The sequence below is a fragment of the Etheostoma cragini genome, chromosome 21, assembly GCF_013103735.1.
Source record: "Etheostoma cragini isolate CJK2018 chromosome 21, CSU_Ecrag_1.0, whole genome shotgun sequence".
NCBI lineage: Eukaryota > Metazoa > Chordata > Actinopteri > Perciformes > Percidae > Etheostoma > Etheostoma cragini.
This window is the reverse complement of record NC_048427.1, coordinates 4,101,895-4,116,146: the sequence shown is the minus strand read 5'-3', so window position 1 is coordinate 4,116,146 and position 14,252 is coordinate 4,101,895. Positions and strand designations below refer to the sequence as shown.

Genomic DNA, 14,252 nt, shown 5'->3' with positions numbered 1-14,252 from the left:
TTGTGTTTACTGTGTGTGTGTATGTGTGTGTGTGTGCGTCTGTGTGTGCGTGCGTGTGTGTGTGTGTGCGTACGTGCGTTTCAGTGAAATGGAACAGAACCAGTTAAAGACTTCAGAGACAAAAGGTGGGAGAGAATCCAAAATAAATCCCATAGCGGGTTTAGGAGTCACACCACATCAATTCAGAGCAGAATCAGCTTCAAAGCTGATACCTCACACCTCATTTACCTCCACAGTCATTTTTCATTCAAGGAATCCGTAACAGACAGTGAGGAACATGCACGATACAAACTAACAGATGGACACCCTTTGGCATTAAAGGAATCTAAATGTTCTCTTCATTTAACATTTTCCGAACATGTCATAGCTGCCAGCTGTCAAATACTACTTTATAATTTGAAATGATTATATTCAGAGTCAACCAACTGTAACACTCATAATGAAAAATGTGTACAAGAAATGTCATAAGAAACTTGGGGGCTTTCTACTGTATGAGTATTTGTGTGGAAAGATTTCCAGTCTGCTAAACCTCTTGAAAATGAAAACACATTTTCAACTTTGGAGGGTAGAATCGTTAACTAAAAAGAAGAAGAGAAAAGTTTGTCCATACTTATTGGCAAAGTAGGTCACAGGAAACAGAAACGGAGAAGTTCACATTCCCCATTTGGAATCTAACCGAAAGCCCGTATCCATCCTTTATATAGATAGCCATTAAAATCAGGCTGGGAAATAAAATCCAGATCCAGCGTTTGATGGGCCCTCCCACCTCCGTGCACATTGGGGTTACCGGCGGACGCCGCTCCTTTCGGCCGTTCATTTGCGAGTCACTCAGAACAGCAAATCGTCACCAATGAAAAGGGACCTCTGCGGAGTTCAATGATACCTCCCACAATACTCTATGTAATACAGTTCATTATCTGTGAAGGGGGGCGTGGCCAAAGCATAGAGGTCGGGGAACACCTTTACCAATAAAATTAAACAATACCTCACATAAGACTGCCTAAAACGGGTCACTAGTTATGAAAGGGGCATAGCTTAATCATAGGAGGGCGGGAAAAAGCATCACTAACGAAGAAGGAGCTTATGGCCTGAGTAAGTGGGCGTGGTTAAATTATAGGGGGCGGCTTAGTGTCACACGTCGACCACACAGTATACGTTTCATGTAAATCGGATGATGTTTGTCATATAAAACTAGCGTCTTCTTGCCAGCGGTGAGCGCTATGACCAAAAGTCAATTTTGGCATATAGATGTCTTCAGGCCTGGACTCGTCAATTGTGAGCAATTTGTGGGAGATATGACAATTTACACTCAAGTTACAACAACTTATTTGTTTATTGATAAATGCTTAAAATGGCCACCACGCCTAGACAGTTTGACAAAAGCTCAAGCTTTCATATCTTTTTATCATTAGGATCTTGAGATGGCACAGAACAAATGTGAAGGAGGAGTTTGTTAAAGTATAGCACGTTGACTTTTAGGCCTACTTCCTGTTGCCACTAGGTGGCGCAATGACTTTAAGCAAATACTGGCCTGCAGATGTCCTCAAGGTTGGAGTCTTGAAGGTTCTGAGCCAATTGGACAATGTGCACTTAAGTTACATCCACTTCCTCTCACAATGGCAAAGCGCACAAAATGGCCAACCCGCCATGGCCAGACCCTATGACGAAAACGTTTGATAATTTTTCATCTCTTACGTCGTAAGATGGCACAGACCAAATTTAAAGTTGATTGGATGAAATCTCTAGGAGGAGTTTGTTAAAGTACGACATGTGAAAATGGCCCAAATCTCACAAATTTTACATTTCAACTGAAAATTGTGGACCTGTTGGGTTTAGGGTATGGCTCCAATTTGCTTTTTCTTTGTCTTGACATAAAACATATATTTACAAAGTTTTGTTTATCTACGTTAAAAGTACTTCAGTGGCTCAATTTTTTTAATCGTGTAGGGGGTGCTAGCGAGCCATGTTTGTGCGCCTATTCCCAAAACCTTTAAAAAAAAACATTTTCACAAGGTTTGATGCAACCGCCAATTTGAGTGAGTTTTGAGTATGGCAAGGCCCTCAAAAAGGCGATTCATTTGCCAGAAGAATGATTATTCCTTCAGTTTCAATAGATTTCCACCATCAGGACATTTTAGATAATATCAGATTAGGTCTTTTATTTAAAGACGGTTAAATAGATTGATTTTACATGGCAAACAAAACTATCTTGCACGGTCATTTGTGGCACACCCCATTCTCCAAACAGGTTAAACCAAACTCCATGACTTGTCTGCAAATACCATTTGCCTCAGCTCAAACTCATTGCTATATAGAACATTAGTGAAAAGTCTCCAATGGGACAGATCAAAAAGAAACCCTAAAAAATAACGGCTCATGTTAAGTACAAGGTGCATTTAATCCTTTTTCCCTTTGTCCATCCATGGTCAATGTTACTTGGCTTGTGAGTCACTTTTAGTGTATTGTACGTGTGTGTATGTGTGTTTTCATAGGTGTGAGTGTGTTTTTGTGTATGGACAAAGGGACTCCTTGGACAAAACTGTAGGCCATATATTACTGGCAACATTAAAACCTGTGTTGTAACTCGGGAGATGATCCAACAGCATTACATGCAGCCCAGAGCATGCAGCGCCTTTGATTCAGGCCAGTCGACTGTAGCGCAGACTGAAAGATCCCATTTTGCTCTAAAGGAGAAAATAATGCAAACCAGCCACAGGAAGAAGGGAGGGATGAGAGTTCACTTACGTAAATGGAGATCTGCCACAGCAGAGAGAAAGCTGTTCAGTGTGATGAAGACATGGAGATGTGGTACGGCCTCTGGGAAGTGTCAGTGATGACGAGCAGCCACAGGAGCGGACGCCACGTAATTCATCTCTGTTAACTCCTGTTCATCTCACCTTTGAACCATCATTTGACTAGATGGAGTCTGTGCAATGTGTTGCAACAGCACAATGGGTCTGTGTACAGTATCTGTGTTTTTTCATTTTATATTGTCATAGTTATCACTATATACGGTATATAACTAGAAATAGGTTATACTTTAAATGCTAAGGCAGTCAATTGACATCATAAATAAACTTGACAGAAATTTAATAATTGATTAATGTATGTCAAATTGACAAACACTCACTAATTTCAGCATCAAGTTTTGCAACTCACTGCTGCCATAATTCTTTGCGGGAGATGTAAATAAGTATTATATTGCTATGGATTTGTTGAGTAATGCTGTGGCCTACGACAATTATTGGTGATGGACATCAAGATAATATCTTCCTCAAAGCCACACTGAATCAAAGAATGTGAATCGTGTGTTCAGATTTGAGTTTTGACTTAGGAAAAAAAAAGTGTAATTTTTGTTGCAATTGGTGGCAAGAGGTTTAACAATTAATCAATTACTGGGGGAAATAATCTATATATGAATATATAATATAATAGTATAATAAAACTAATGATTAGTTGCAGCAGTTTCACCCCATTATTGGTTACTTAAAATGTTAAATTCAGTATGTGCTACTTGTAATCTAGGAGGTTCCAGTCATTCAAGTCCCTCTAGCATAGAACAACCACAATGCACTCTAATATAGAGGTGCGGTATGTCTGAACAACAGTGTCTGCAGCCAGAAAGATGATGTGTTAGTTGGATCAGTAGTGAGGGCGAGTGATGATCCCTGTGAACCATAATGGCCTCTTTTTTCCCCCTGGACCCACTGAACAGGAGCCTAATGATCTCTGAGACCAGATGAGACTCATCACGCTCAGGCCTCCTGTGTCTGATCACACAAAAACACACGTCAGCAAACACACGAGCTAAACACACAATTAGAAGCATATGTGCATGAGAACACAACAGAAAGCTCATGTCATAAGAGTATTGAGTACTTGGAGTTGGATATTTTGCACCTGGACTGTGAACAGTTCCCGTTACATAACTCAAATCTGACAACCACTGGTCCCACCTTGTGCAGCTGAAATGACCAGAATCAGTGGTGAGGAGAAGTCTGCGGTGCCAGTAAGAAAGAGGAACGATTTTTAAGGGTCCAGTGGGTAGATAAGTGCCCCAACTCCAGACATCCACCGTCTGTTTGCTCATCCGCTCCCCAGGATGTCACTCCATTCATCATCCTACTGCAAGCTCCCCATAGCCGCATTCTTCGGTTACAATCCGGCTTTCATACTCATCCTCTGATGACTAAGCCAGACACTGAAACAGACAGTAGCTCCTCAGATGGCTTTCAGTGGCAGGAGATTCAAGGATACCTTTTCCTACGAGCATCTGCCAATGCATGCATGTAAAACTATCTATCTACAGAGAGACCATATTAAGTAGTTATCTGGTATAATCTAAGGAAATCTAAAATTACTGTGAACAAGTTTTAATGGTACGATGGCCCGAGCAAGATCCTTTGATAAAAGTACATGAAAAATTGGTTTAGCAAAGAAAGGGAAAAGTTTGTAAAGAAGGTTAATGGCTGAATGTTATTGGAAGTTGGATTGATTTCCAGCTGAGAAAAGCTCATACATTAAACTAGCCAGTCCTGGGGGGGTTTAGTCCATTGAACTATATGATTCTCTGCAGTGAACCCACAAGACCTGAACAACTTGAGGAGCGGTGTGGATGCCTGCATTAGCTTCTTATCACATCCTCCACTGAAATTATATTTGTATATGACAAACGTAAAAAGAAAAAGTAAATTTTTTGTATTTTAAGCAATACATATGTCAGAGGATAGCATTGGTCAACGGCAGAAGTGCAGAAAACATGCAGGCGAGAACACTGTCAAATTCTGTCACCTATCAGCCTCCCCTGTGATTATTATGAGTAATTGCTTCTTTTTTTTTTAATCTGCAGGGTTTCTTTAATAAGTTTCACTGTAGCACACTGAATCCTAGTAGCTATGAAATAGAAAACCTGAGTAGTGAAAACCCTTCTTTGGACAAATCATTTCAAAAATATGTTGTCTGAAACTAGTGTAAAAGCATTTTAATGATAGACTATGTAAGGAAATCTTTTGATGAAATACCTGCAGTGGTTCTTGCTCTTTCACACAGTACATGGAGAAGGTATCTGAATCCCCCTACCTGCCACATTAAGAGCCTTCAAAGATCTCAGGTCGTGTTTTCTTAGACGATTCAAAGTTACAGAGCCAGCGAGCCTCCCGCAGGCAAACCCAAACAAAAAGGAGATTTACAGATATCACCGTAGCTTGGGTGAAGTTTCACATAAGGGATGGGAATAAAGAGGCTGGAGAGGAGATCATTTCTCTCAACACTGATCGAAAGATTAGAGGAAGAGGTCTGGTTTTGAAGTCAAGCCTTCTTATGTTGCTTTTCTCAACATCAGCTCCACATGACAGCCTTTGGAAAAATATCTGTGTCGGATCACCAAAAAGGGAACCAATGCAAGTTCGTTGTGGTTGAAGAAGTATTCAGATCATTAGGTTAAAGCACTAATACCATACTGTAAAAATACTCTGTTACAAGTTGAAGTCCTGCATTGAAAATATTACTTATCCCTTGTAAGGTATTCGGGTCAAATTGATCCATTGCAAATGTTAAGAAGAAAAATGGTTACAAAGTTAAATTATTTCTACCTGAAAAATCAATGGCCTTACCTTATTTTCTGTGATAAACATGTAGTCCTGACTTAGTTCAGACAATTATTCTGGATATGACCACTTTTTCCCAAGATAAGAATGATCACATAGTGGATTTCTAACATGAATTATAACCTTATGACGAAAAAAAAAAAAAATATCACACTTCCATTTTTAACTGTGTTCTAGTAGAGACTGATTGCATTTCCTAAACATAGGTTATCTCAATTGTTTGAAATTGAGATAAAGACAATTTTTCTTCATAGATTATGATGTAAAATATAATTTCAAAATTGTTTTAAAACCCCAAATGAGTTACGGGTCAGTTTGACCCAAGTGATACGAGAGGGTCCCGAAAGTGAAGACAATACAAGGGTTAAGTAAAAGTATCTATCTTGGAAATGTAGTTAAAGCCAGTCCCTACAGGATTTTGTGATGTCGCGATCGCGCCAATTCACGCAAATTCAACCTATTCCTGTGAATGGGGTGCAACCCGAAGTTTTGACGAATCACCACAACTTTTCCACAAATCTGACCAATAACCAGAGTTTCCCATGACTTCAACTAATCCCAGCAGTCCCACGTGCACTCAGAGCGACTGACCAAGAGGGAGTGAGAAAGGGTCAAACTTATTTACTTGTTTCTACTACGAAGACGAGACATGTGTGACTCGAACATCTCCCATCCAGCCATCCATCCATCCATCTTCATTTGCTTATCCTGTATCGAGTCACGGGGCAGCAGCTTCAGCAGGGAACCCCAAACTTCCTCTTCCCGAGCTACATCAACCAGCTCCGACTGAGGGATCCCGAGGCGTTCCCAGGCCAAGTTGGAGATTTAATCCCTCCACCTAGTCCTGGGTCTTCCCAGAGGCCTCCTCCCAGCTGGACGTGCTTGGAATACCTAGGAGGTACCCAGGAGGCATCCTTACCAGATGCCTGAACCACCTCAACTGGCTCCTTTCAAAGCAAAGGAGCAGCGGCTCTGCTCCGAGTTCCTCACGGATGACATCTCACATTTACCAACAAAACGTACAGCGAAAGACCGTGCAAAACATGTCAGACCGTCCTGCCAACCTGGGTACATTTTAACATCAAAGTCCGCTGTAAAGGTTTTTTAACTCTAAAGTCGCTGAAAGCTGCCGCTGTTTCAGTCCTGCTGGCTCTCTGCAGCGGACGGGGCTGCTGCTCTGTTTCCCCCGCAACTGACCCGCAGCACGCAAACAAACACACACTGTGGATGCAGGAAAAACCAGAGATGAGAAATACAGGATGACCTAAATTGAGTACAGTTAGGCTCATTATTTTCATTGCCATGATAAGTTAAAGTCCAATAAGTACTTTATCAAACCGTGTGAATGTGGGACACACATTCATACGTACCTCAAATGTGTCCTTAAGTACAGTACTTGAGTAAATGTACTTGGTTACATTCCACATTTCCTATCAAGAGGTTGAGTCGATTGATTCTTTTGGAAAACAGGCCTAGAGTTTTACAAAAAGGTGCATATGTTGAATTTATTCTATACAAATGCAACATGGGCTCAATGTGAAAAAAAAACTCTCAGGAGTGCAGAGTAGGTCAACAGCTCCAATGGACCACCCCAGGAATTATTATAGTAGTATAGTAAAATAATTCTTCCAAGTCTAATTTACCTATGATTATTCATATACAGGGCCTCAGTAGTTGGGAGGGGTGTGCAGAGAGTTGGGTAGAAGGTGAAAAACAAGAGTAGAAATGGCCGAGGGAAATAATTACCAGCTTTGGCTTTGGAGGAAAAAAGGGAAATCCACAGTGGGATTCCTAGACTGGAAACTTTGCTAAAGGGGCTGTTCTGTAATTAAGGAATTTGCAGGAAACACATCTCCACAACATGAAATGAGAAAACACCTTTTTCTATCCTTACTTTTACTACTTCTTATTTGGATACTATAACCACTATATTTCTAATAATAATTATAATAGCTCAAGCAATGATGGACTTTTGTAGCCAATGCATAAACATATGTACAGGGCTGCTTATTAGTTTAGGATCCAATTCTAAAGTTGACTAAAAAGAGGAATTAAAAAAACATCTTTTGGAAATTGATCTTAATGCCTTAATTAAAAGAATTAGGAAAAATCGAAAGCTTAAGGACATCAATTTTCATTCAGAATGAATAATGTATTGTACATAAATAAATCTTCTTCCTTAAAGTACAGGGGGCATAAGTATACACACCCCTATGCTAAATTCCCATAGAGGCAGGCAGATTTTTTATTTTTAAAGGCCTGTTATTTCATGGATCCAGGATACTATGCATCCTGATCAAATTCCTTTGGCCTTTAGAATTAAAATGGCCCCCCATCATTACATAGCCTTCACCATACCAAGTGTATCGAGACCACCTCATAGAGCTGGCCTCGTTACGCTTTTTAGTCCGCTTTTGGTGCACACCAAAGTGTGATTGCCGCGTTCTCACCTGCCCAAACTAACCACCCCCGCGGGGCAAACAACTCTAGTGGGATTCCACCGAACTAAACGAGGCAGGTGTAAAGGGGCCCTTCGATTCAGAACTGTAATAAACATTTAATGAAGTGTCTGGTTTGGGCGAGTGACCACTGGCTAGGTTATCTTGATGTATTCATTATTGACATCATTCCTTTATTTATTTCTATGTGTGGAAATATTTTTTCAACCTTCTGTTCATGTCAACAGATTGAACTCTAATCTTTAACGTCTTTGGAGCAGTTAGATGGAAACCCTTAGATGGTAAATAATATACACGTGACTGCAAGCCGTAGGAACAGAAGGAAAGATTCACAGAGCGAGCCTGTGGCAGGTGGTAACAGTGGAAAGCACTCAGCCTCCGTCATCATAGCAATGTGCCGCTGCGGTAGCTGTTGACATCCCGGCTCAAACTGAATAACTGTTATAGAACAGACTTCCAGACTCAGCTTTTTACTGTTGTGAAAGTACGATACATTCAGTATCTAGGATCAAGTACAGACTGCTATTTCTGCCCATTTTCTTTTTCTTTGTTTCACCTGTCCCACTTTTATTTACTTTACCTCTCTTAGCAAATACCTGAGTTGCATCACCTTTTCCTCTTTCTATGTGCTTCCTCTTGTCAGGCACTGACACCAAAGAATCTGGGTCCAATTCCAAATGTCATAAAAAGTGGATAAAAATGAATGCTTTAAGTAAATGCTTTGCTAAAGTGATGTTAACCCCATGACAAGTCCTTATATGATGATTTATCGCAGCAAAATGTGTGTAAGGGTGTACGGGCATGTGCTATTGGCCTGGCTCAAAGTCTGTGTCAGCTCTACTTACCATATCCTTTTGCTGATGAAAAAAAGATCTCATACCTTATCAATTGCACCGCTTTTAATGGCATGCATGTGCGCAAAGGAAATAGCTAGTCTGAAAGTATCCAAAACAACTGTAGACAAAATCAGTATCAATCACTTAAAGGAAAATCCCCCAAATATCTGTGGGTTTTGGCAGTTTCCAGCCGCAGGAACCCTAAAAGTCCTAATAGACTCCATTCATTCTCTCCAAGCATCCTTTTCATTCTTTTGCACTTCATGAGACACACAAAATGTTAAAGTGAATTTAGAATCTTGCTACTGTAGATCTAGTAGGTAGCGATTGTATTACATTTGGGTCTAGGCTGTACTGAAATGATGTTAATGACTTAGGGCAGGCACAAAGATTTGTGGAGAGTCTGGAGCCTCTATCCCACAAAAATGAAACTACATTAGAAATAAACTGAATATGTAATGTATTAATATAAGACCGAGCAGAAAATAAGGCTTGCAATTCCAAAATTGCAATAGAGTATGGAGTTCTCCTTTATTTCCTGGAGTTAGCAGATTATGACATATAGTGGCAATGATCCTCTGATATTTCTACTTGTCAAAGCTTTTTTTCAACCAGCAATGTAAAAAAAACAACAACAAAAAAACAGATCAGACCCTGACACCTCCAGTCCAGCTGACCGTCTGTCTTCCTGTTCAATTGGGTCTCGGAGCCAACCGGTTCCTGCGTGGGCTTATCTGGCTGATAAGAACCAGTGCTGCCTTCCCAGGAAACTCTGGCGCTGTCAGGCCCTGAGGGCTCTGGAAAGGCATAGAGGCTGCCTCTCAGGGCTTATCTCCCCTTTACTCCGCAGTGGGACAGAACCAGAGCCAAGGCCAGCCAGGTGGGCATCCCTGTGATGCATGTCAGCAGTAGGCCACACACCCACACACCCACACACACACACACCCACACACACAGCCCTGGGCCTCTTGCCCCCGTTCCCTTCCATCACCATCTCCACTTGGCAGCCAGGGTCATAGCACAACATGAAGCGGATGTTGGTGATATGTCGGAGGCTAGCGACGAGCCATGGCAAAATATGTTCTTCCTCACAAATTCCTCTTTGTCTTTGACAATACTGCTACTAACTACTCTATTGCTGCTACAATTCTTCTAGGGTTGAAATCATTTCAAAATGGTATGAAGTCATGCACATAGTTATGGTTTATTTTCTGACATTCTTATAATCATCTCAATGCAATGGTTGTGAATGGAATTTTAATATATGGTGCTCACAGCACTGAAAAAGTTACTGTCAAACACGCTCAACGTGGATTTCATATAAGCAATATTTCTTCAGTAAAAAAAACAGTTCCAAGGAAAACTGGAACACATTCTTATCGGAAAACACACAAATGCAGTTTCCAGTTTTCGAGCTGTGTAACAAAATTCCATTCATTTCCATTGTATTGCTGTGGTGGCACAAATCTCAGAACATGTCCTGATGTCTGAAAAACATGGGGAAATAAAACCCAAACTAAATGCGTGGCTAGATATACTACATTTTTGCTATTAGGGTGAACTGAGCTTTAAAGTTAGAACCTACTATTTGACATGATGTTTTATTGTCTTGTCTGCACTATAAATTTGTTAATTGTCTTGTTGAAAGAGTGTTAATTGTGTATTTGCGATGTGCATTCACAGCTGCTTTTGCAAAATTAGTTTGAGAATTTAGTTTCCTCGTAGCAAAATACAACAAATTAACGTACTTTCAGCTGAAGCTTGAAAATCACAACAATGTGTGGCATCACTATAACGAGCGGACAAGAAGAAGCTTATAGCGATTTCATGGTCATTGCACAGTCAGCAAACCTAACTTCTACACTGAAACTTTTCATGTGCTACCTTTTGCTTGCAGGCTCCTCGATCTTCCATACTCCCATGGAAATTTGCCTCAAAGTCGACCCCTAATCAGATAATGTGCTGAATATAGGATTTTAGAGCATGGTGAATGTTTACACATGTGGTAACACTGATTGGCCGCCTGGAGTGACTATTTGTGATTAGGAATGAAAGAGGTTCATTAGTGATCATAACCAGTTGTTAGTCTTAAGGGCAGAAGATGTTTTGCAGTGGTGTCGACTCAGCGCATTACCTAAGGTAACTATGGGAAACAGATTCATAAAGTATGAAATGTGTGTTTTGGGTTTTCCTGGAAGAGATAGAGAGAAACAGAGAGCTTTTGTACCAAAGAAAGAATAATATAAAAACAGAGAAAAAAACAAAGAAACGAACCCACTCCAACGATCTCAGAAAGACCTGATAACTCCATTTTTAACTCCCACAACCACAAAACCTGGATGGATGTTTAAGATTTAAATATTTGTCTGTGTGTGTGTCTGTGTGTGTGTGGGGAGGAAATACCTCAGTCATCACTTCAGAGAGTAAACAACTGTCTAATGATCTGCCAACAAATCAACAATAGTGTCTACATAAGAGTATGTACTATATTCCAATTGTATCTGCATTTAAATTGGGCTGCACAAAATACAGTTTTTTTATAGTCATCGCAGTATCAACTGGTTCAATATAATGTAGATACTGAAAAAGATTGCAATTTATCGCGAAAGACACAGAAAACATGACTTCAGGTTTTGGTTTGTCTTTTAAAGTGTCGTTAATGGCCACAAGTGAATGATTTCTTTCTGCCATGGACTGACGTATTTCGGCCTGTTTTTCCAGCCCCTCTGCTGTCAGAAGACAGGCTCGGGGGTGGTGGTCCAGCATGGGGGGGACACAGGACACGCGCTCTCCCTCACAGTTGCTCCCTGGCTCTGACTCACAGAAAAACACGGGTGAAATAAAATTAAAATAAAAACACTGCATAAACTCTGCTACAGTGTGTTTATTTAAATATAGGTACATCTACATGTAGGGCTAAGAGAATGCAATATAAGCTTGCATATTACTATAAGGAGGATACATATGTCAAGGTTGTCTAACTAACCAAATAGGACACATGTTACTGCAAATTAAACTGAGATGTCAGGGTTTCAATCTCCACCTTTGAAAAGAGCTGCTTCTAACCCGGATTACGTCCGGCCATGTCGTAAGTAGTAGGGGCGAGAATATCTTGGGGCGTGATATTTAAATTACGATTGTTTCCAGCCGCTGCATTTATCAATGTACGACCATTGTTACGCTCTGACTGGTGCGATACCAAAGTTTCATGAATCCCACGTGATGCCTGTTGTAAGAGGATTGCTGCACTCATCTGCATCTGATCATCTGCGCTGGTTTCTACGTCGGGTTGATAAATGACAGCCATTATGCTCATTTTCAGGTTCATAATTGTATTTAGAGGTTGAACCAAAATAGGTTTGTGTGGTTTAATTTTCAAAAACCACCATATTTGTGTTGTACTGCACATTGCTCCGTCTCCCTTTTTCCCGATTTATCGGCATCACCATCGGCCAACATTAGGCATTTCCCAATATGTCGGTATTGGCATTTATAATGGCAGATTAAAAAAAGCATCAGAATCATTTATAATGACAAATAAATGATTCTGATAAATGAATATCAAAAAATGGATTGTCAACCATGTTATGAGTGTTGGCGTTGCATAGTTTGTCCACCAGAGGGCGCTGTATCACGTCGCTGTTGGCAACACTGATTTTTTTGTTAATGTGTATTTGTTCAAAAGACTAAGTTTCATATCTTAAGTTTGTATTTCTATACATTTTATTAATCAGAACATTATGTGTTGCTGTTGCGCTGTTCTGTTTTGACATAAAACTAATTTTTTATATTATTTTAGTGAGAACTCATAAATAACTAATGTTAAGGAAATCTGTTTTGTAACATGTTTCTGGATTTATTTTTTAAATATATATACACAGGATATCGGCCAATATATTGGCTTATCGGATTTATAAATAACCAAATTTCTGTATTGGTCTTGAAAATCCTTTATCGGTCAGGCTCTAACACACACATGCACACCCACAGTCTGTGTTTTCCATGATCCTACACATGAAGGATGCACAGCACATGACATTGCACATGACAGCACGCACAAGAAGCATGACATAACTCCCCGTGCACATGCAGCTGTACACTCGCCATGTGTCACTAAACATAAAGCGAAGCCAGGCAGAAAGCGTTCCTGCTGCCGTTTCAACCTGTGTTTACTTTGCTGCAGATCACATTTCCACTCTGCGGTTAAACAGAAAGCACATAAACCTGAGAAAAGCTCAGGAGACATAGTAGATCATAATAAAGTGGCCGTCGGTTTGCATGTTTTTAAGGTCGGCAAAGTGTATCACGCCAACGTTTTGTACTTACTGTACACATAAGCTATAAATACATATTAAATTGATTTGGTTTAATTTACTTCAAGTAAAACAAATATACATGTTGGAAAGTATGCATATCTAAGCTGGGTATAACACATGAAAGTAATAAAAAAATACTTATTTCCAGGATTTCAACTGTAAACTTCGAACCTTAAACACATTACCCTCACTGCGAAGTTTATAGGAGCTCCATAGAATATCTGGGTTGTTCTTATTCGAGAGGGTTTTGGCTGCTTTTCTCTCCATCTCCGTGACCATTCAGTCCGTTTGTTTATCAGGAGTGCTTCCAGGCTCCTTGCATGCATCTGACCAACGACCATTTTCTCTTACAAACAACCAGGGGTACAAAGACAGTTCTATGGCTTGCGTTTTTGTGCTACAGTGAAGAAAAAAATGAAAAAAGTGGAAGCCTAAGATTTTTTTTAGTGGCAATCAATGTTTTTTTTACGACATTCCCGCAGAGTAGCACCAATCCACAGTAACCATTGGGTAAGAAACAGCATTATTGTACTGGGAAAAAGCCAAGGGGGGGATTTAGGCATTTACATGGAGGACTTAATCACATTATTATCAATCACTTCATTTTATTTGCCTTGTTTTTAGCAAACCCCCTTTTATTCATTTTAAGACTCACATTTTCTTATTAATCTATCCCACAAGACCCCGGACCCCAACTTAATTCACTTCATAACGGACTTAAAAATAAATCTTCTTGGATCTCAAAGTAAGATATGTTTGTTTAGGTATGTACCTTTCACCAAGGCAAATTACACTTAAGTGTACTTATTGTGCATTAAAACCTTTTCTTATTCAGATTCTGAAATGAGCAAAGGAAAGCTCAGACAACCTGACGGGTCCTCGTTGGCGTGTTAAGATAGCTGCCCTGCACCTGCCTGAGCATTTCATCAGTCAGCCAGGGTGTGAGGGCCCACTGTGGAGGTGGAGTTGAGGGGCGTCAGAATGATGTAGAGGGTGGTGGTAGTGGGCGGTGCTTTTGGGAGGGTGGGGGTCCAC

The 14,252-nt window shown here is 40.3% G+C and overlaps 1 long non-coding RNA gene across 1 annotated transcript in view; it reads right to left on the bottom strand.

The window, feature by feature from the left end:
* Positions 1-1,077: 1,077 nt before the first annotated feature.
* Positions 1,078-14,252, bottom strand: part of LOC117936963 — a 19,885-nt gene continuing 6,710 nt past the window's right edge. The window contains exons 2-3 of the long non-coding RNA XR_004655063.1: positions 8,806-8,818; positions 1,078-1,265 (exon numbers count right to left, since the gene is read on the bottom strand). This is a non-coding gene — a long non-coding RNA (uncharacterized LOC117936963). The remainder of the gene's footprint in view (positions 1,266-8,805; positions 8,819-14,252) is intronic.